Below are 20,271 nucleotides of genomic sequence, written 5' to 3'. Positions count from 1 at the left end.
CATCAGTGCATCGCTACTCTTCTTATAAGAAGATGTTGGATTCACACAAAGCTGTGGGGGTGACAGAACAATAAATTTTTTCATTAGGCTGCCAGTCCAACACTAGTTTACCAGCACAAGACTTACCATATGTGTGAAGCCCCTCTGTGATCTGATGAGCTCCCCCTGACTCTGAGGTTCTCTACTGTCAGAATTGACCACAGAAATGAGTAAACAAAGGGTAAACAAAGCTAAAAACACAAGAAAGATTACTTAATCAATCAACATCTTAACAATTAATGCATGCACCTACCCCAGAAGTTCACGTAACAAAACTTGTATGAGTTAAATATTCCCCTGGTATTCATTTCACAGATGGAATTACACCTCATGCACATTAACAGAGATAATTACTGAAACACCAAGGTCCGTTTGGCTCCTGCATCCTGAAAAGAACAAAAAAGAAAAGAAATCAGTGCTGCAGCAAATTGTAGAAGTGTTAAAAGGCTCAAAAGAGTGTTCAACTAGTAGACAATTTTAAGTAAAGCTAATAAAACATGGCCACTTCATTATTCATTCATGAGAAAAGGCTGAGTTCAGACACTGTGTTTCAGAGGAGAAGCTGGTCTATAATATCCTGTCTCTTGTTCATCATTCCCACAATCACCATGCACATCTTGTTCCTGTAGCAATTCTTTCAGTGCACTGAAGACCAGCCAGCCCAGGGAAGTCAAAGAAGAGATCCCCACTGTTTTAATAGACTTTAAATCCAGTCTTGATCACCATCTTCCCAATTCTGGGATGGAGCACTGCACAGTACAGAACAGAACCTCATGCTGACAGCATTCTGCTTTCCAGAGAATAACCTCTCCCTTGTTTCCCTGAATCCTTATGAAAATCCTGGGTCTGCGTCTCATGGGTTCAGTTGCAAGATTCTCTTTGCCTTTAATTTGCAGCAGGACTGGAAGATCAGCTGAAGAGCCACATCAAGAGATTTATGATCTGTTTTCTGGCTCTGGTTCTGACACATGTCATGAATAATGGTGTGCAAATTACTCCAGTCATTTGTTCTTCACTCAGATGGCCGTGGAAACAGGGATGGAATTAATTTCCCTGTTTGCAAAGTGCCTTGACACTGCTCACAAGAGCAGAGGTGAGCCAAGGCTGTGGCTCTGAGGACAGGCTGCCTCAGGCACGGAGGGCTACGGTGAGCAGAGGCTTCCAGAGTCAGACAATTTGGATACAATCTGTGGGAATTTTCATAGGCATCCAGATCACCAAGACAAGTTTAGAATATCATCTTTAAGCATCACCAGTCAGAATCACTCCAGCATTTTGCTCCAGTCATCTTCTCATGCATAGCCAGTTCACCACTTTCTCTTTGCATTCCTCCTGCCTCTTTCCAGGCAGAGCCCTTTGAGCCATAAAACTTCCAGCAGTGTAACCTCCTGTCATATGAGGAAAACACCAAATTGTTAAATAAACAAGGAGTGTCAGGGTCCATTGAAGAAAGAGTTTGGTTGGGCAGAAACTAGTTCATAATTTCACTGATCTGATGCACCTTATTTTCATCTTCTCCTTTTGCTAAAATTACTCTTTCACTTTCTAATATAGATTTTTTTTACTGAACTGAAATTTACTTGTACTTTCTCTTACTTGTAATTTCTGTAAAATCTCCCTGTTAAAAAACAAATGCCATGGATAATTGAAGGGGGAAGGGGAGGAAAATGGACGAGGGAGGATTATTGCTTGTAAGGGCACAGTTGAGGTAATAAAGGAAAACAGCAAGCTCCAGCTGTAAGGGCTGGTCAGATGTTTCCAACACCAGGCAGAGGGGATCATGACCCCCTTGAGGTGGATGTACTTGTGCAAGCAGCGGTTCTTGCTTGGGGCCATTCCTTCTACCCTCTGTCCCAAATCAAATAATAGCAGCAATAACTGAATCATAAGCAAATATGGACCATTAGATCGTGAAAGAATCGTGAAAGACCTTTACAGCACACCTTAGAAAGTTACAGCAGTTTGTGGATCAAGGACCAGCCTTTGAAGGTCCCTTTCACAGAAGAGCTGTGTCCCAGCCCTGGGGCACCACAGAACAGTTTAGGGTGGTAGAGACCTTTAAGATCATTCAGTCCAGCCATTGCACACTCATAGAATCATGGAACCCCAGAATGATTTGTGTTAGAAAGGGCCTTCAAGATCATCTCGTTCCACCCCCTGCCATGGCAGGGACACCTCCCACTGTCCCAAGCTGCTCCCAGCCCTGTCCAGCCTGGCCTTGGGCACTGCCAGGGATCCAGGGGCAGCCACAGCTGCTCTGGGCACCCTGTGCCAGGGCTTGCCCATGAAGCAATGGTTGGTACTACACGTACTGAATTTCTCTGGGAACACCACAGCAAACCCGAGTATGGAAATGCTAGACACACTTCCAGTAGGAAACATCTTTTCTAACATTGTAACTTAATAGGGCTTTATTATTTCAGCCAACTGCAAAGTCAGAACATGACTCAGTAGCCTGACAATGTTATCTTGTCAAGATCCCAATTTGTTGACTGTTGGAGTTTTTGTTCTTCTTGTTTTCTATCCGCTTTCAGTTTATCCTCAGTTCTCTTTTCATTTCTCTGTGTATTGATTTGCAATTTTCCTTTCTGCTTTTCACATTTCACACACTTAGATTGCAGTGATTTGGCTTCTTTTCTTCCTTCACTGGTATTTAATACGTGCACTTGCCTCCATGCTTAAACATATGGAATCTCAATATCTTATCAGTTTCTCAGAACTCCCACCAAGACTTTTCTTCTTTTGTTTTTGTTTGGGTCACACTAATGGTGCTCTGGCAGCTAAATGTTGGGACCTCTTTTCAACTAAAATTAATCAAACAGAAAAGCAGAGTTACAGGGGTTCCTTTGATAACTCCTCTGGTCTTTAAACAAGTTCACAGGCTCGGAGATTACAGCCATATTTATAGCACTGCTGAAGAAATGTTAGGGGTTTTAGCAGAAAGTCTTATTTCTTTATTTATTATTAACATATTAATATAAAGGCAAGTACAAATGCAGGAGTGTGAAATACGATTTTCACTGGGCTCAACATTTCAAATGGATGCAATATTCATGGGCAACAGCTCAGGAAAGAGAGGTGGGCAACAGCTCAGGAAAGAGAGGGTGCAGCTGTCTCCAGGCCTGGGGTTCAACACAGAGCAGCTGGGCTTGCACAGGTCTTTCCAGGCAGCAAACTTTGAGCTGCTCTCCAGATGCTTCCTGAGCGATGTCAGCTTCTGGCACAGCATTTCTGGGACTGTGGGGCACTCGCTACCCTTCTGTGTCTGTCCTGCCCTCAGCCATGGGCATGAATTGCAGCCCAGAAGGAAAGGCATCACAGCTCCTCTGCCTAGCGCCTCCCAAGGGGCTAACTGGTGTTTGTGGTGTCCTCCAGTGCAGCTTGTACCCAGCACCACAGCTGGAGGGGTAAATGTACCTCCTCCTGCCCCCAGGATGGCAGTCAGGAAGCTGCTGCATGTGTGAGGTGTGCAGCACCAAGCATTTAAAACTAGGTTATGGTAAAAGCTATTCTGCATCTCTTTAACCTTGCTGCCATGAGAAATCCCATTTCAGAGAATCCCAGACTGGTTTTATTGGGAAGGACCTTAAAGATCATCCCATTCCCACCCCGGAAGGTAGAGACACCTTCCATTAGAACAGCTTGCTCCAAACCCTGTCCAACCTGTCCATAACCACTTCCAGGGATTTCAATATTTGAATCTGTGTGACTGATCTGAAGCAAATTTTTCAGTGTACAAATAGGCTCAGGCTGGACCTACAGGTCCAGGCTGAATTATTGGAGGTGTCCAAGAAACAACAGGATATTTATTTTTCAATTGGAACAACTGGATGTAGCAGTCAGTGCTCTGGTCTGGTTGACAAGGTAGAGGTTGGTCAAAGGTTGGACTCATTGATCCTTGGAGGTATTTTCCAATCTAAATGAGTCTGTGCTGCTATGATTCTATGACCCCCTCACTGCAGTAAGAAGTCCATCACAGGAAATGCAGGGCACACCTTTGCTGAAAGACTGTGAGTGGCTGAGGTATCTCTAAGATTGCCATGACCTCAGGAGAAGCATGAGTTTTACCCAGTCTGGTTTTGGTCCTTATATAACCATAAGTTGTTACTTTTGTTCAACACCTTCATTTAGTCATTCTGATAGTTTCAACTAAAATCGAAACAGGCAGTTTCAATGAGATCTTGGCTTTGTAGAGTAGGGTATGATTGGCTCTTACGTAAAATATTTGTTGTCCAACTCTGGTATTTCTCGAATGACAGCAGCTGAAGACAAGTGGCTGTTCAGTAATCTCAGCTTTTAAATAATAATAAGAAAAAGATATTAACCTTCAGCATTTTGAAAAATAGTTTTACAAGCCTATAGTATGTAGTAAACAAATCACATCTTTTCACAATCCGTTGTTCAATAACATAGTTTTCATAAATCAGCCCTGTAATTTTGCTGGTTGTTGCCTTGACTTTAGAAAATTTGAATTTCAGAGTTTTGAGCATATGAAATATCTATATCAGTAATTACTGAAAATCCATTTTTTTAAAGACTGATTTTTGAAATGGATATGAAATCAATTTACCTATGTCGACTGTTAGAAAATTAATCCTTTGTTCACAGAGTTAGTAGAAAATTTGGGGAGGATTTGCTGTGCTCATCATACAAATGAGAGCTAATAGCTGTTCTGAGCACAGTGCAGAGCTGCATCAGATCCTGAAGATCTGTATTACAAAGAGGTTTGGGTCAAACAACATTAATTATTATGTTGGGGTTTTTTCATTATTCAAATCCTCACAGGGAGTATGAAATGTTGCATTTTGCCAGGAAGCTCTTTCAGAAACACTTCATCCATTGCCCTCCATGGAAGGAGCTGTTGTTTTCTAGGAGCAATTCTCCATCAGTGGGCTGTAAACACAGCTCCAGTTTTGGTAGCTTCCCTCCACTCAGGTTATGAATAACAAAGTTTTCACAAGAGGATTTATTGACTGATTAATCATTTTTTTCCCCAGAGTAGGAAAGATTATTCTGCCCAATTTTATCTTGAAGAAAAACCAGGAAACCTCTCGTAAGAATCTAGAACACCCCTTTTTGTCAGTGTGTGGGAGCACTGGGAACACTGCCATTGCCTCTGCAGTTCACAGTACTTCTGGAGAGCTTCAGCAGAGAACCTTTTTTCCTCCAAAGAGCTGGATGCTCCTGAGGAGACAAGCTGATCCTTCCAGAGCTTGGGAGTGCTGTAATAGTGGGAATAAATGAAAAAAAATCACTAACCTTGAAACAACAAAAATTTTGGGAAAGCCAAGACTGGACTTTTGTTGATGTCATAAGCAATAATGATGTAAAAATCAAGGGCCAGAGGCAACATAACAACACCAAAAATAATATCCAAGCACAATACTGTACATTTTAGACAATCAAAATTACAACCCTTGGGAGTACAAGATTAATTAAACTGTGACAGAAGACAGTATTTTCAAAATTGAGTGAGATGATATACTTTGAAGAATCCTGAATGATATAAATGACATCAAATTCAGGAATGCCAGCTCTTAGAGATTTATTTATCTGCAATGTCAATCTCTCTACTTGCTTTACTTAACTGGTGATGCTGCCTGCCTGTAGGAAAAAAAAAAAAAGGAGAAAGGCAATAAGGCAAAAGGAATAAGGCAAATACAAGTGGTTCATAAAGGATACTCAAGCTGAACAGGGCTGTGTTTTCTCCTCTTCTGCCCTCTCTCCAATATCCCTGCCCTCCCCCTCAAGCTCTGTTTCACACTGGGGGTTGATGAAGGCCTGTCTGGGCTTTCTTTATTATTGTTAGAGTTTTATTAGGAGTTCAGTTCTTGTATCTGAAATTCTGTGATAGCTAGAGAATAAGTTACATGTGACACTACATAAAATAAGAGACTTGAGTAACTACAATTGGAAGAGATTTACAATCTGAGTGTGTGAAGCTTCGTAGTGATGTTTTTTGTTGACACTTAATTTCACTTCAGTGTCTGGACTCCCATTTTCCTGTATTAAACCTTCACCTAGCTTCTCCCTTCTGAACTGGGGGAGTTGGATGATGCATTTCTTGAGATACCCCACTGAAGAATTAACATGTGAGTGGTTTGAATCACTGGAGCCCAGGGGAAAAGTCTGGGGACAGAAACCCCAGATGATGGGACAAGGTGGGAGCTGTAATCACCCAGGCAAAGCACTGAACTGCAGAAAAGTAACTGCAGAGACAACAGCAAGTCAGGACAAATTGTCCTCACATTCCACCTGGAAGGTTTCACTCAATGAGTTTACTCTCAGCTCTCAGCAAGGATGCCGTAACACTTCTAGTAAAAACAGAACAGATCTTTACCTTTTTCAAAAGAGGTTCCCTCACCCATCTTCTCCTTCCATCACCCTTTAAAGAGCTGTCAAGCAGCAGGTTTTATTTTCGCTGAATCCAAGTTTAGAGTGTGAAGAAACAAACCAACCAGGGACACATTTAAGAGAGACTCCACATTTTCTGCGCAGTGCACAGGCAAACCAATCTCCCTCTGAACACCTACATCCACCACCATCTTTTCTTCCTACCCTCTCTGAGCTGAGTCTCCTGAACCAGTTATGTTCTGGCAATAGAGAAAATAAAACAATATTAAATAGAATAAATTAATAAAGCACCGTGTCAATAAATACTAATAAATATTAATAAATGTTAATAAAGCACCATGTGGCTCCCTCCATTCCATGGGCCAGATTCCCACAGAGATTGCCCTTGCAGGGACAGAGTGGGTGCCTCCATTGCTGCCACACCACGGCCCCATCCTGCCTCATTCTTCTCACTGCCCTGCCTGCATCCACTCCCTCCCTCTCCTTCTTATTGCAGGGCTGCAAACACTCTGTTTTACATGTGCACAGTAGCAAGTACAGTGCAATTCCTGCCCTCAGGCACTCACACAAAACAAATCTTGAAAGGAGTATTGTGTTTTTGCCTCTCCATATGGCTTTTTGTGGAACGTGGCTGGCTCTGGGCTCAGCTTGGCCACAACCATCTCCCCTGTATGAGCAAGCCAGAGGGAAGCAAGCCCACAAGAGCTTTAGGAGTGGGTAAGGAGAAAGACTTCAGGGTGGCTGCACAGAGTTCTGGAAGGCTCCTTGACCTGGAGTGACTTGTGGAGGAATTGTGGCACCAAAGGGAGATTGGATGATTGAGTGCTTGGAATGTTGGTTGCTGCTGAGCAGTGTGAGCATCTGAGACCTTGCTGGGTCCAGCCTGGCAGTCAAGCACAGCTCCTGTGCAAAGCTGAGCAGAGACAGACAGCAACCACCACTGTCCCGGTGCAGGAGGCAGCAAGAAGGCTGTCAGAGGCCACCACTTGGGTGATTTTGACAGCTGACAAATAATCCTGGTGCAGAATGACCCTTCATCAAAGGCAAAATTAATTATGGATGAGATGTGAAGGAAGTGTTCAGGAGTGCTGTGTTTGGTTGTTAGGTACTGGTGGTCCAGGCTCTCAAGGTCACTACTAAAGGGGATGTTTAATGCCCAGCTGACACTCCCCTTTGATTTCAAGCTGCTTTTGAAATTAATTTGCACACTTCCTAGCCAGCTCAGATACAGCCTGGATTAGTAACACACACCAGTGCTCCTCTCAGCTCCCTCTCCTTTCACTGCCTTTGAGTATTGCAGCTTCTCCCTTTTCTCTTGCTTATCTGAGATTTTCTATCTATCTGCAGTGTTTTTTCTCTGTGCTGCTCTTATTTCCCTTCTCTGTCCCTCCATGTAATCCTTATCCTTCTCTGTGCTTCATTTAATCCTGGCTGCCCAATTATGCAAATTGCACATTTACATTTTTACAGGGCTCCTCCACCCCTTTTCACATCGTCATTTGTAATACAAATCATTCCCCTTTGCTTCCCCAGTTTGTGACTGCCTCTCAGCTTCCTCACTAGGATGTGGTGTTAAAAACGTGGGGCTCGTTCCTGCAGCCCTGTGCTGGGAGCCATAGCCCCAGTGCTGCCTGCACAGACAGCTCAGAGGAGCACACCGACCTCCTTCTGCTGTGCTGGATGGAAGGAGAATCAAGGAATCACAAAATGCTTTGGGTTGGGAGGGACTCAAAGCTCAGCCCATCCCACCCCCTGCCATGGCAGGGACACCTGCCACTGTGCCAGGCTGCTCCAAGCTCCATCCAACCTGGCTTTGGGCACTGCCAGGGATCCAGGGGCAGCCACAGCTGCTCTGGGCACCCTGTGCCAGGGCCTGCCCACTGTCACAGTAAAAACCAGATCTCACCTGGCCACTCCCAGCCATGAGCTGCAGAAGGGCTGTAGTTGCAAGAAAGGTACTGGGAATCTTGTCCCAGGTAAGGTAACCTCTCTCTCTCTTCCACTTTGTTACAGCAATGCAGGTTCCTAGTAATTGTTTTCAGAAAGTTGTGGTTTTGCATCTATCCCCCAAAGATCAGCTGCACTCGTCTACTTCTCATCTAGGGAAAAATCAAAGAACCATAGAATTTTAAGGAGTTGGAATGGACCTTAAAGATCCTCTGATCCCAACCCCCCATGCCATGGCAGGGACACCTCCCACTAGAGCAGGCTGCTCAAAGCCTTATCCAACCTAGCTTTGAACCCTGCCAGGGCTGGGACATCCACAGCCTCCCTGGGCAGCCTGTGCCAGAGTCTCACCACCTCACAGGGAAGAATTTCTTCCTAATCTAATATCTGACCTCAATTTCCCCTCTTTCCATTGGTACCCATCTCCCCTTGTCCTGTCCCTCCAGTTCCTGATGCCAAGTCCCTCTCTGGTTTCCCTGGAGCCGTTCAGGCCCCGGAGGTGCTCTGAGGTTTCCACACAACCTTCTCTTCTCCAGGCTGAGCAGCCCCAGCTCTCTCAGCCTGTCTCCATAGGGAGGTGCTCCAGTCCTCCCATGGACTTCATGGCCCCCTCAGGACTTGCTCCAACAGTTCCACGTGTTTCCTGTTCTGGGGACACCAGAACTGTGCACAGGGCTCCAGGTGGGTCTGACAAGAGCAGAGGAAGGGGAAGAATCGGCTGCTCCCTCGACCTGCTGGCCACACTCCTTTGGATGCAGCCCAGGTTTCTGGGCTGGGATCACTCACTGTGGGCTCAGGGTGAGGTTTTCCATCACCCACCACCCCCAAGCCCTTCTCCCAGGGCTGCTCTCCACCACCTCTCTGCCCAGCCTTGGCTGTGGCTGGGATTGTCCCAATCCAAGCACAGGACCCTGCACTGCACTTTGCTGAACCCAGAGTATCTTCAAAAACAAATTTCAAGTAGAGGAATTAAATGCTTCATCTTCCACAACTTAATTAGTAAAACTCCCAAGATTTTACAATGGCACCTTCAACCTTAAATTGCATTTACTACTACTGCACTCTGAAGCAGATATTATGTCCCTTCATCTATAACATATTTTTTTTTTCCAGTAGAGTAGCATCAGTTTCTGCTTCCCTTCCCTCTCTTGCTTGGAGGAGATTTGTTTCTGCAGACGAGTGTTTTATTTGGGTTAGGCCTTATTTATCTTTATTCTAAGTACATCCTGCTCTGCGTTTACATTGGAGAAGACAAGGTCAGGGAAGCATACATCTTATTTAGACTGGAAAGTGCTGAAGTCTGAGGGTTCCCAGTGAGAAGTCTCCCAGCAGTAGGCATTACTCTTACTGCTCTCTCAAGATGACCTTCATTAGCTCCCACATTAGTTCATTACCTCATCTCCCAAGAACCTTCATATCTGTGACAAGCTACGCAGTGGCAAAAATTATATATAAAATTACAAAAGCCATCTTAGCTTCACTAGAGTGGGGCCAGACTTAGATAAAACACCAGTGGATCTCAGTCTTCACCATCCTCCCAACACTGCTAACATAGAGGGATCATTTTCACGTTCCCTGCAGATATAGCAGCACAGCCCCAGGATGGCCATCACCAAAGGTCAGAGAGGCAAAGGCTGGGAGTGCAGCAGCATCAGCCACAGTTTATAGAGAAGTATTAGAGACTAGCCCAAGCTCAGGAAAGCTGGTAGCCAAGCCTGGGCACACCTCCACTCGCCATGGAGTTTGCTGTGTGATTTAGTTACATAGGAATTTTTATAACAGGAATGTATTTTTCTTCTTCTTTCTCTGTCAAGCTTGACTGAGCACATGGTTACAAGACAAAATTGCCTTTGCTCCCCAGTAGTGCTGTCCCTGCCTGTTTTCCATCACTGCTCTCACACCCATTCTTCTCTGTCAGTTCCAGCTGTGTTCCAGCACCCCATCTTTGCTCTTCTCCTCTTGGCCAAGACAACTTGGAAAACTCACGCTGCTGAGGGTGAACTGGGTTTGTCAGAGGGATGGGAACCAGGTACGTCTTCTCTCCCTACAGTTCCCCATGTTTCTAAACACACATGTTTACCTTTGAACATTTGTTTTAATCTCTCTTTTATCAATCTCTAGATAAAGCCCTGTTGGTTTTCTATCCAGTCCAGCCCCTCATTTGAATTCCCAGTGCATAGCTTTCTCTACTTAGATTCAACTTCCTTCCCTCTCTTATCACCCCTCTTATCTGCTATCTCCGGCTTTGCATCTTTTATCTCCTCTTTTTCCTCCTGTGACAGATGAGCAATGCCATGGTTGACTCTCACAATGAAAAGGCAAATATCCTGTATGTATGTTAGGAGCAGTTTTATAGAGTCATAGTTGTGTTTTACCCCCCTGGTGCTGTTATCAGGGGTGCCCTGGGTGTGGGACATTTGGGAGGGTCACTCGTTCCTGTGGCAGCCCCTGAGCTCCAATCAAGGTGTCAGGCAGTGATCCCCAGCACTGGGCAGGGAAGGAGGAGCCCATGGACAGAACTTTGGGAGGGGCCAAAGGGTTAAAAGCTGAAACCTCCATGGGGTGGGGGAGCACATGGTGGGAAAGATCCTCCACGTGCTCCCTCCCAGTGCTGTAATATTTTCTCTATTCAGTCTTTGGTTGTATTTTTGATAAGGTTCTAATAAACCTTTTAAATTTTTTGGAAGTGAGTATTGTTTTTCACACTCCCCCTTCTCCTTTTCTGTCCATATTTAAGTGAACCCTTCATGCACCACTAAACCCAGCCCATCACATCGTTCCCAGTCTGGAGCCTGGCTGGGGCTGGCTCCTCTCCTCCCGTGCCGCTGGAGCAGGGGCCGCCTGCCCTGCATGCAGGGCTGGGTAAATGGCCAGCGTGAGGAATGCTCTGAGCTACAGGAGCCCATGGCAGGGCTAATGTGCCACCACTAGTGCATCTCGCTGCAGCCCTCACATCAGTCCTGGGGGAAATTGCAGCCAGATGATCTACTGCTCTCACCTCCTGCTTTAATCCAGGCTGCTGTGCGTCCTGCTGCAGAGAAGTGCAGTTGCAGTGGTGGCTGGAAATGAGCGCTTTTGTCACAATGCTGTCCCGCGGTTTGAGCCACCCTATGCTGGCTCCCTGGCCTGCTCCATGCCCAGGGAGGAGCGGCAGAGCCAGGGGATGATCAACACTGATGGCCAGGACAGGGAAGCTGGGGCTGGGAATGGCTCTGTGGGGCTTCTTGGCTAGCGCAGGAGGGCAACAGCCATGCGAGGAAGGGAAAGGTCACACACTGAGGGAAGGAGAAGGTACTTAAAGCTAAATGTCAGAACATCAATTTGGTGAACTAAGGAAATGTTTCCCTCTTTGCAGAGGGCCTTCAGAAGGGTTTGGGAGGGGTTGGGTACCACAGTGGCCCTGCTCTGCTCTCCGGCCACCACAGGGAGTGTTTGTGCAAACAGCTCGTCGGCATCACTCAGCACAGGCACTGAGCCACGTTCAGGCAGGACTGCTGTCATCACGGATCACTTGCTTATTGAGACTTAGGGGTGAAAACCTGCCTGTAATGATTCCCTGTCACAGGCACTGCCACCCCTTTGGTGCAGCTGTAACCATTTTGTCCGCAGCAGTGGGGCCTTCAGAGTTAAAAGCTGGGCTGCAGCTGCACCTCGGGCTCTGGGACGTGCATTCCCAGCACAGCAGTCACGGGTCAGGCTCTGTAGCAGACACATCCCAGGAGGCTGAGTGTGCCTGGAGCCTGAGAAATCCTGGACACCGCTTTGAACTTCAATTATTAATAGGCACCTCAAGGCTTCCTGGAGAAGATGAGCTGAAAACCACAGTGTGCTTCACTCTGAGGATACTCCACCTTTATGTTTGTGTCAAAACAGGGGGCTTTCACAAATGGCTTTGTTGCCAGGGGCTTGAATTATGTACAGGGAACTTGGTGCTCCACTGCATCGCAGTAAACAACAGCACCTTCCTTTGGATTTATTAATCGGGTTTGTATGCATTTATTTTTCTGTAGTGGTTTAAGCAAATAAAATGCAGTAACAAGAGGATTTTTACTGAGTTAATTAAAGAGGAGAGCAGTTCTAGGCAAGCATGACATTAAAGACTTGCCAAATACCTCTTTTCTGAAAATACTACCAGCCACTTTTAAGTCTGCTCCAATTCTTAGGCTTTAATGGAAAGTCCTTTCCAGACCAACTTGTTTGAGTTTCAAAACAAGTTGGCTGTTGGCAAGTTTGTAAAGGCAAATGGGCAGGAGGAGAAAGGGGGATTATGGGGAAAATAGGGAACAAAGTGCAGTTGAGATAATAGCTTAAAAGTTCTGTGAGCGTCCCCCTCCCAAAGCAGCATCACAACTTTGTTCTGTCTAAGGCTCCCAATTCAGGGATTGTGTGATGAACCAGTTTCAGCAATTTCTAAACTCTAGCTGAATTTGGCCCTTGATGTCTAAAATCTGTTTGATTTAACATTCTTGTGCTCTTTCCCCAAGTTTTAAAGCTCTGTCCTGCTGTGCTGGCTTTGACAGGAAGCCCAAATCAGTCCTCAGTTTCTATAACCAAGACATTGCGACAAACAGCTCTGTATTAAAATCAATGAGAGATCTGACCTGTTAATTTCTGAAGTAGCCTCTGATATGCAGAGAGGCTCTGCAATATTGTCTGGCCCTCAGATATGAGAAGTGATACTTTGTATTGCCCATGGGGTGTTAAAAATGTATAGATGTGAAGTAGATTGGGAGGTCTGCCAGTTCAAAGTTAATGGAAATTCTCATAATTTCCCCAAGTGACATTAGTGACCCGGGCTTGAAGTGAAGCCAGGTCTGGTTTCACATCATCTAACATTTCACTAAATGTTAACTCATTGATATGCAATTTTTATTAGCTATGCCAGAATTTCATAATTTACCACAACCTCTAGATATATATTTTCCTTTTACAATCCAGAAGTTGTTTATGATGGTCTTTGGAGATGCATTAAAGGGGCGTTAGCACAAATAAAGCTCCCTTCCTTAATCTCCAGGCAAGCTGCAAAAGCAATTGAATCTCAGCACTCTGGATACCCGGGGTGCTGCTTTAGCACAGAAGGATCCAACAAGTACACTCCAATGCTCTCGAGGGCAGATGCTGGATGACCTGGAGCTGCTGCAGAGGGAGAAGGCAGCACAAGGATGCTGAGGGGAGAAAGCCCTTCTCAAAGACAGCCCACCAACAGAGTGTTATTTTTCAAAATGTACCCTCTCAACCCAATGGCACCCACAGCAGGGAAACATAAGCTAAATTAGTGACCTTTCAGGCCCAGATGTTAAGAGAGTAGAATAGCTGAGAAATCCAAGGGCTAAGGTCAAGATAAAGAGTGCTGCATAAATGCAACAGCTGTAAGGCACTGAAAAGGCATCAGAGGCAGCGAGCACCAGGAATATATAAATCACTCGGAGCAATCTGCTGCAGCAAGGCGTGCTAGGCTAGACAGTCTCTTTAAACTATTGCCAACACTTTCCAAAAGTGCGTGGTTAAAATTAGGCTTTCCAAGTCCATATTTAGAAATTGAAAGGCACCAGAAGTACTGAGCACCCATCGAAACATATGGGCTCACAAACCCTCTGGAAATCAGGTCACACAGTCGAGGCAGAGCTTTCTGTGCTGCCTTGTGCCTGAACTGAGAATGGTCTTGGTCTGAGAGCAGTGTTACCTCCACTGCTTTTCAGATCCAGACTAAAGGAACAGCTCAGACTCAGCTTCTCGATTATGAAAAGCTTTGACCTATATAGAAAACTCAAGAAGCCTGAGCAGCAGAACTAATGAAATATGATTTCCAGCAGTTCTGTCCACCCTGATTTCCCAATACCCAACAGGAGTGACTTCTAACAAGGTCTGTCTCTTCTCTACTCCCCTAATCCTCATAGAACTTGCATAAGTTTAGTGTCTTCACCAAGGGTGCTTAGAGTGAGGCCGTGTTTTCAAACATCTCCTTGCTTATTTGGAAATATTCTCAAGGGTTTGTGGACCCTGTCACTTATAGCACAGGTTGTACAAACCACACAGAGACACAAACTCAAGGGCCTTGTGTTGTTGATATGTCTGAAGCTTCTCTGATTTGTAACAGGATCGTTACAAAGTGGAACCCTTCCAAAGGCTACGGGTATGCTTACAGAGACTTTGGAATCTGGTTTTGTTGGTCTTTTTGTTGTTTAGGAAAAAAAACAGGGGGCTGATTTGTGCTAAAATATGTACCTATATTCTCCAAATTGCTTTACCAAGAAATTTACCTAAAACATTCTAAAATCTGAGAGGTGGAAGAAAAAAAAATAATAAATCATCTTTAATTGCTACATACGGCCAAAAAAATCCCCCAACAAAAACCAGTTAGTTTACAAGTCTCCTTGTTTACTCACAGACCAGAGTCAACTCACAAAGGATGTGATTCTTCATCTCAGATGGGAGATAAACATTATTCCCCTGGACTAAGACACACATATCTGTAAACAACAGTGAGTATTCCTTTGGTAGATGCAATACCTGTGACCCCAGCAGCTCCTCCTGCTCTCTGCAGGCAGAGGCTGCGGCAGGAGTTCACAGGAGCAGCAGAAACAACTGATTAATTTGGGCACCAGAGAGCCTCAGCTTTATTGCAGAAAACACCAGGCTCCACGTGTAAAGCTGACCAGCAGAAAAATCTCATGAACCACTGGGCTTTTTCCTCCACCAGGTCCCAATTTGGTCAGGTAGAGTTCTGATTTATTTACTGCTCATTAGTTTTTAAGGCTCTCATTGTGTAAACACTCGTGTGATCGTGTTTATTCCTGTGGTTTCAATTTTTGCTCAAAACTGTTGCAGGGAGTTCAGTTGCTGTCTTTGTCTTTCATATGGAATTGAGTTCTATCAATATGGCCTAATTAAAATGAAAATTAGGCAGCAATTAACAACTATTTCCCAAATCAAGAGGAAGCAAAAAATCCCCTTTGAGATAATACAAAGTTTTGTGCCTTCTGACAAATTTCTGTCTTCTCCAGTCCTTGTCACATTCAGGCTTTACTGGCGGGAAGAAGAAACTCATAAAAATACTCTTGTTTTCTCAGAAAGGTCTGGTTTTCCATTTAAAATAGCTTGGAGAAAATACCCCACCAGCAATTTAAATTTTGTTTTCTCAAAGCAAAACAAAATGTACTACAGCTCAACCATATGTACATATGAACACAAAGCCATAAACAAAACACTCATAGAATCCTTGATTATTAACGTATGTGTTTTGTAACATTACTGGTTTCAAGACAAACTTAGCTCACCTGAAGGATCTCTACTGCCTCTTGCAGAGCCCCTGGTGCTGGGCTTATGCTCACAGGTGAGGCTGTTCAACCCCACCCTGCAGGAGGGTCACAGGGGCCCTGGCTGCTTTAAAGAGCCCAGAGCAGGGCAAGGAACAGCAGAAATATTCTTGTTGGGAGCAGTTTGATGGGTTTGAGGTGTGTTCAACCCTGTAAGCATGGGAGGTAAAAGCCATACTGTACCCCTGTTCACAACTTCTACCAATCATTTTATTTAAAGCCCTCTTCCACTGTCCTCACCCACATCAACAGATACTATCAAAAATAAGTTAATTACTCGAGCCAAGTAACTTATAAAATAGAAAAGGGGGGATTGTTATAGATGGATAATGGGATGATTGGCTCTCACAATTAAAAGATGACTATTGTGTGAATATTCAGAAAAGCTTTAGTGATGTACAGTTGTGTTATTGTAGTTTAGATGCCCTCTGCTCTCCCCACAGTTCCCTTTCCCCCTGTATTGCTGCCATCAGACAGCCTGGGCTGTCCAGGACAGGTACAAAGCAGCTGCACAGGTGTCCCTTGCATGGGGCAGGTGGGAATGGCAAAGCTTGGGGGTGCTTGGGGTGAGCATGGCAACAGCTGACCCCAATGCAGTGACAAGAAAGCAGTCTGCACTGATAAATGGCACAGCAGAGCTGCCTGACAGACTTTGGGAGGGACCAGGGCTGGGTTATGCAACCCCCAGGGGTATAAAAGACTGAGCATCCATCTTGAAGATGAACTGGACACGTGGTGTGCACGAGGGGCAGTTCCCAGCACTGCACCTTTTTCCTTATGTAGTCCTTTTGTTGTATTTTTGTTAAGGTTTAATAAACCTTTTTACATTTTCAAAGTGAGCAGTTGTCTCTCGCAATGTTTCAGGGTTGCCCAGACAGCTGAGCCCCAGGCAGGGGCAGGGCTCTGCTGGCTCAGACAAGGTCAGTCACTGCTGCAGTGTTTGCCATGTGTGCCTCTCCAGCAGCTGTCAGAGCTCAGGGAGGCAGCAGGCACAGCCACGGGCTAATGAAGCTCATCTGGTACATTAGGTACAGGAGGTGTAATGCAGAAGATTGCATGTTCAAGCCCTGCTATTAACTCATGCAAAAGTTGGCTGTGTGCTCTTCCTGAAGATGGAGTGGAGGCTTGCAGTGTCATTACTGGGAATAAAGATGATAAATGACACTTGCTTTTCTAACCATGTGCATCTTTTCACTCCAGTGTGACTTAAGTTCCTCCTGTGATCCACTTGGGGCAGCTACCACTCCAGGTTTTTTATTCTCATGCCTTTTACCAAGCCACTTGAAAGCATTTGCTCTTGGATGAGAGCACCTCTTTGTTTGTATGCCCAGTGGTTTGCAATTCTGCATGTTCCTGACTGGGTGAGGAGCCCTGTGGTGGTTTTGCATCCCTGTGTCTGGACCTGTTTTATCCTCCCCTGTGTATACACCAGGCTCCAGGGCTCTTAATGTGTCTCAGGGATTGTGCAGGGGCTCTGGCTGATTTGGGTGAAAGACTCCACAGGAGCATTCAGAACCTGACTGCTGCTCTGTGCCCTGCCACACATTCCCTAAGAGCCCAGCAGCAAAGGGCACAGAGGGATGAAGGGTTTGGCTTTGAGCCCAGACCCTGCACAGAGCTGATTCCCAGGGGCTCAGCACTCAGGAATATCCCTGCTGATGGCAGAGCAGGGGTGTCTGGAGAGCTCAGCATCTTTGCACTGAACTCTCTGGACTCCATGGAAGCTCCTCCTGATGCTTGAATCAAAGCCAAACTCACTCTGCTGTCTGTTCCTCATTGTGGGGAAGCACTGGCCTTCATCTCTCAAAATGAAACTCTCAATCCACTGAAATCAAGAGGACTTTTGCCTTTAGCTTTGGCTGAGCAATAGGATTTCTGCCACTCTGCCTCCATGCTCACCAGTGACCCTGGGAATGTCAAACATCTCCTTTTGTCACATCGGGGCTCGGAGCTCTCGTGGGTGTGTGCAGCCACAGCCTCTCTCCTCCCAGGTTTTCTGAGTGCTGAAAGAATGAAAAATGCTTTAAACAGTCAGTGACAAATTTAGTCTTTTCATGGGAGTCCTCAACCAGCTCATGGGATTCACATGGCAGACTGAATTTCTCTGTAAATTAATCCACAAAAATGCTGATCCCCCTGGGGTGCTAGTGATACCATTCAGAAGTCACAGATAACATCTTTGCCAATGTTCTGTAGTATCAATGCTGTTGTCTATCTTATTTCTCCCTTATAATTTCTTCTTATTGGTCTTTTACGTGGAACTAGCATTTTTGTCCTAATTAGACAATTGCACATTATGATACACTAATTTGTTAACCTATGTTCACAAATCTTTTAATTACAGCAGTTGTCTTTGATGTGCTGTTATTATTCAGCTACAGCAGTAAACAATTCAACAGCTAACTGGAAGGAACTCATTATTTTCTGAGAGATGTTGTCATTATTTTTCAAAGTATTTTTTTCATAAAAATCAGGCAGTGAAGAACCAGAGAAACACACAGAGAGTCACTTCAGAAACCAAACACCTCATTTCACAACACTGATAGTTATTACTGAAAACACAAATATTTTTAAAGCAGAAATAAATTCAGGACTTATCCTTCACACTTGTAATCCCCAAGCTTCAAATCTGCCAGGGTGACCAGAAACACTTCTCTAGAGTCAGCACAGCAACAGGTCCTGGATATGTGACCCTCCACAGTGCACCCAAGTTTCCATGTAAGCACTGTGTTAGATGGGACACAGCCACATGGCAGAGGCTTCTGCTAATGTTTAAAGGTGAGGAGAAGATTCCAGATGCTTGATCCCCGTAGGTACCCTTAAAGAGAGGGTTTAGCCCTTCTTTTGTCCTTACTTCTTGCTTAAGAAAACCATAGCTAGATGATGCATTTTTCCTCTTTCCTTTACTGCCATTGAGCTGCCTTTAATCTTTTAAGGATTATATTAATGTTTTCAATCATTTTTTCCCCTCTGGAGCAGGGAGGTATGGCTTGAGGAATCCCTGCTTGTGGTGATCCTTCACTCGTTTGGATGAGGTGTTTGCCTCTAAAAGTCCTATGCTTTTGATGATGCTACACATATCCCACCACAGCAACATTCATTTGGGAACACCATCACATCCCAGGAGGGTCAGGGTTGGGAAGCATCTTGTTCCAACCCTGCCATGGGCAGGAACACCTTCCATGGGACCAGGTTGCTCCCAGTCCCATCCAACCCAGCCCTGGGCATTTCCAGGGATGGGACATCAGCTTGGCAGTTACCTCCCTTCTGTTTTCAGCAGGCAAACTCATGTCTTGTGTGTCTCTGCTGTGACTGAAGGAAGGGTGCTGTTTGTTTGGGGCAGCCCTGCTGCAGCCTGCAGGTTTCTCTGTGACCTTCCTTTCCACCACTCCTCTGAGCAGCTCTTGTCTGCAGGAGATGAAGACTTTGCCCTGGTGCTGGTGTTGGCTGAGGCCATCTCACCCTGCCCACTGCTCCCAAAGCCACACAGATATTTCACTGAGTGGGGAACCTGTGAGCTCCAGCCTCAGCAGCCCTTCCCTCATGTTCCCCTTCCCTCCCCAGGAGGGGAGCTATCACATACAGATTTGGATTTTAGCTGGAACTATCAAACTGTGGAGGCTTGTGTTTTATCACCAAGCAGAGCATGAAGACACCACAGTTGCAATGTACAGATTGCCAGGAACAGACTGTCTTTCTTGAAGATCAAGTTGTCCATGTGAATATTTGCCAGCTGCAAAGGACAGATTCAAATTTCTGGATGCTCCACTTTCCCAGGCTTGGGAAAGACTTTCTCCTGATTTTGCATCCCTCAAACGATCAGCAACAGCTGCTAAGACCTCTTATAAGAGTAGGAAGGGGGAAAGGGAAGCATAACCAGGCCATCTGTTGTAAAACCACAACTCCTTATTGATTTCAATAGACTATTTTTGGTCCAAACAGTTCCAGCACACAAGCACTCACACACCCTTTCTGCTGGCAGTAGAAAGCCATGGCTGTTATTGAGAACAGGAAAGTGAATAGCACAAAGTAGCACTGGGTCTCCAAAGCAAAATCAGCCACCCCTCCTCATTCCTGGCAGATGTTTCCCTAACCCCTTCTTAAAACCTTGTAATGATGGAGGTGTTACGCCCTTTCCAGCAAATCTCCTCCGGTGCTGAACCCTTCCTGCCCTCGAGTGCTTTTTCTAATGTGCAATCTGTGTCACCTCTGAGGCAATTTAGGGCCATTATTTGTTGCTCTACCCACTTTTCTGGAAGAGAGGAGCAGAGCAGATGAGATAAGAGCCAGAGGAAGGGAAGACATCCGCAGAGTTTCCTGGGAAGCAAGCCTTGCTGACCTTTCTGTGCTTTTCAGCCTGTCTCATTTCTCCTGCTCTGGTTTCCACTCCATAAAACCCAGCAGCGAACGTGCCGCGCTGCAACGACCGGGGAGAACGTGGAGGGTTCATTTTGTCACAGTTTTAAAATGTCAGATTAGGCTGCACAGTCACATTAGTACTGTTAGCTTTAATATACTCGATACCTAATCTGCCAGGGCTTCTTTATTGACAGCCTGCCTCTCTATTTGAGCTTGAATAAACTTGTGCATAAAATGTTATCAGCAATGACAGCTG

Source organism: Fringilla coelebs (assembly GCF_963513975.1).
Source record: "Fringilla coelebs genome assembly, chromosome: 20".
NCBI lineage: Eukaryota > Metazoa > Chordata > Aves > Passeriformes > Fringillidae > Fringilla > Fringilla coelebs.
This window is presented reverse-complemented; position numbering follows the sequence as displayed.